The sequence below is a fragment of the Mus caroli genome, chromosome 3 (assembly GCF_900094665.2).
Source record: "Mus caroli chromosome 3, CAROLI_EIJ_v1.1, whole genome shotgun sequence".
In the NCBI taxonomy this organism is placed as follows: domain Eukaryota; kingdom Metazoa; phylum Chordata; class Mammalia; order Rodentia; family Muridae; genus Mus; species Mus caroli.
The window spans coordinates 121812746-121816116 of NC_034572.1; the positions used below are offsets into that span (position 1 = coordinate 121812746).

Consider the following 3371-nt stretch of genomic DNA (forward strand, 5'->3'; position numbering starts at 1 on the left):
ATTATAATTTCTACCTAAAGATATAAATAAATAAAAATGTATAATTTGCTTAGTTCAGGAACAAATTAATTGCATTTTACATATGTTATTATTGTAATGACGTTATTTTGCTATTCCATATAGCATTGTTAATAAATACTATTTTCTTGGAGCATGTCTGGCAAAATACTAGCCCAGGAGGGATTCTGAATTGAAAAAACAAAGAGTCAGAATATATTCTTAGGTTAAAGTCTTTATGAAAAATAACATAGTATACGCTTAAGGGTTCACAAGTTACAATTTTTCTCGTCATGACAGTTCATAAGATGAAATCTTTGATATTTAGTTACCATTGCTTTTCTGAAGTTTCTTTTGGAAGACTTTGCAGATCCTACAAATCCCTTTACTGTTCTATAGAATTAGCACATGCTGGACCATTGGTTAATTCTGATCTTTAAAGTACTTTATCACTGCTCTTTAGGAGGCTTTCTGCAATTTCTAATCAGTGGCAGCTCACACAGAGTTCAAACTGTTAGCACTGCATGGATCATGATGTCACAACTATGACGTCACTACTCTGAAGACCTTAAGTCCATGCAGGGAAAAGTAGATAGACTGATTTCTGACACTTCCCTACTGTCTTGTTTCATTTCTCCTGCTCATGGATGGTAGGATGAACACAGACACTTATTCCTTGTTTTGATTATGTTCTGTGTGACATGGTGCTGAGATGGACTCCAGGCTGCTCTGGAACTCACGAGATAGTCCATCTGGCCTTTAATTTATACAGCCTTACACCTCAGGCTTCCCCAGGGCTTGGATTGTAGGTGTAGACTACCATACTGTGCTGAATTTTACTGTTCAAAGGTATCATGATTTTCCAAAAATTGTTCAACCAAGGAATCTATTTATTGGAAAATTCACTGCTTTATATGCTACTTTCATAAAGAAAAATAAAACTGTGTAGTTTATGAGACTTTGTAAACAACTACTTAAAATTCTCTAATTTCTCCAAATTCAACATCAGCCTAAAGCATACCTGGATTTTTCAACTTAATAATAATTAATGTTTGGTGCAAACATATATTTATTTTTCTACTTAAAAACACTAAAGTATTTTAGATGCTGCAAATAACTTTACAATGTGTTTGCTTTGAAATTCAAGATTCTGTCAAGTGTATCATCTGTAGACTAAGTCCTTGAGTTAATATGGCTAACTACCATAGTATAGCCCAACAACTGAGAAGCATCTGAGAAATTTGGTGATACATACTTAGCACTGTTTTATTATTTCCACAACCATGCATCAGTAGGAGCTCCTTGTCAAGGGTCACATGGGACAAGTTGTTTGGCATCCTTGATTTCAGGGTTATTTAAAAAGTAGATATGTTGGTCATTACCAAGGCTTTTAGAATGCAGTTTCTCATTTGCTGTGGACATGACCATAAAGAAAAATTCCCATGAAGTTTTTCATATGTTACTACCAGTTGGGAACATTTGTTGATGAACAGCAAATCTTTACCCAGTTACTAATGATATATAGATGGTTCTAGAATGCTCATCTGATGTTCTTATGGATGGATGGATGACATTTGAGAAAGGTGACCTGGATGGACAGCAAAGGAATCAAATCCCTCAAATAATTTATTTGACTTAATTTTTAAAAATAAATAATTATATACAGTTAAAAAAAAAGTAGATATGTTATTTGGGCCTTTTATTTTCCTCTCTGTATTTTTATTTTTCAGAATAAAAACAAATATATAACAATGTTGAAAAAAACACATTGCCTCCACAAATACCATAAAATACAGCATAACTTTTCTTGCTTTCTGAGGTTCCAGTAACATTTCATTTAATTGTCCAAAGTTTTCAGTTCTGCAAACAGACCATTTAAGTGATTACATGTCCTGCTATCATGTCTTACGTTATTTTGGAGGATTAAAATGAATTGCCTCTTTTGTGTATCATTTAATTGTTATAATCAAAATCATGTCGGGTTGATATTAATGATTAGTTGCACAGGATATATACATCCTGCTCCAATGGATAAATATCATTGCCCTTTTACATTCTTTGATGTAATGTGGATTATTTTCCTATCAAAGCCTCATTTCAATGGTCCCATCAACTATACACTCTCTTCACAGAAATCTCCCCCACGCCCCCCTGATGCATACCTACTTCCAGTGTGAAAGAAAGAAATGCTCACAAGTGAGAGGTAGCTGTTCTACAAGATCAATTTCTATCTCTTGCCAGATCAGATGACTTGTGTACAGAAGTCACACTTTCATTTTCGTTCTCCCATTAATCTCATATGGAATCCCATTTCCCTCTCATGTTTCTTAAATGGAATGAGCAGGTAGGGCTGTAGTAGCAATCTGCAGACTTGCATATATACACTGCAGACGATATTTCAGAACGATGGAAATGGCTGCTCCTGTAGAATCCTCTACAGTTACTACAGTATCCAGTCCTGCCACACACATTCTGTATAATGCAGCTTCTCCCAGAGTCTGTTTGCACTGGGAATGTTATGTACAAAGTAATCAAATATATAATACTCTGTTGTTATTGTTTCTCACTGCTTAGCAGGGAGACCTTTGACTGGAATACTACTGTACAAAAAGCCTTTTGGCCCCTGCATGACATTTTCATTCAGTTCTACAAAGTAATGTTACTTTCCTTGCTTCCCAAATGACAGGAGCCAAGTTGAATACAGGTGATTCCCCAACTGTTATGTACAGAAGGAAGCTTTATTATTAATATTTCAAGTGTTTTCTCTCTTGATACAAGGTTGTAGTAGAAATGACATTATGTTATAGAAAGTATATATAATTGCTGCAAAAATGTTTATATTCAGACTCCAGCTATATTGTTTATTAACCAGGTGCATGGAAAGAAGCAAGCACTGGCCATTTTTGCACATGCTTTATTATCTAAAATAAAGTTAAAATATGGAGGTAGGATTCCTCAGTACAAGGAAAGCAATAAAGTACCAAATAGTTGTTTTCTGTAAACATTCGTGCCATATATCCTTAACTCCCTGGTAACTAATGTCTCTCTTTACTTCTGACATTTTCAACATATATCCAAATATAAACATAACTTCATTTTAAGAGTGAACTTACCATGGAGTGATAGATATAAAGTTGTGCTTTACTAGAAAATTGATAGTCTTTGATTTGAGTTGACTGTAAAACAAATAGTAAACGTCATAGCTTGATTTTAGAAAAAAAATATTGTTACATTTCTGTGTGAACTTGATGATAAATGTATTGTAATTTCATCCATTAGAGCTTGTTAGCAATACCTAGCAGGTGAATTAATGACTTAGTGGCAGATATTATTTGGAAGTATACATATATTGGACCACTTTTAGTGTTAACTAT

The 3371-nt window shown here is 34.0% G+C and overlaps 1 pseudogene; it reads left to right on the top strand.

Moving 5' to 3' along the window:
• Window positions 1-1369: 1369 nt before the first annotated feature.
• On the top strand, window positions 1370-1478 carry LOC115030724 (annotated as a pseudogene).
• Window positions 1479-3371: the final 1893 nt, after the last annotated feature.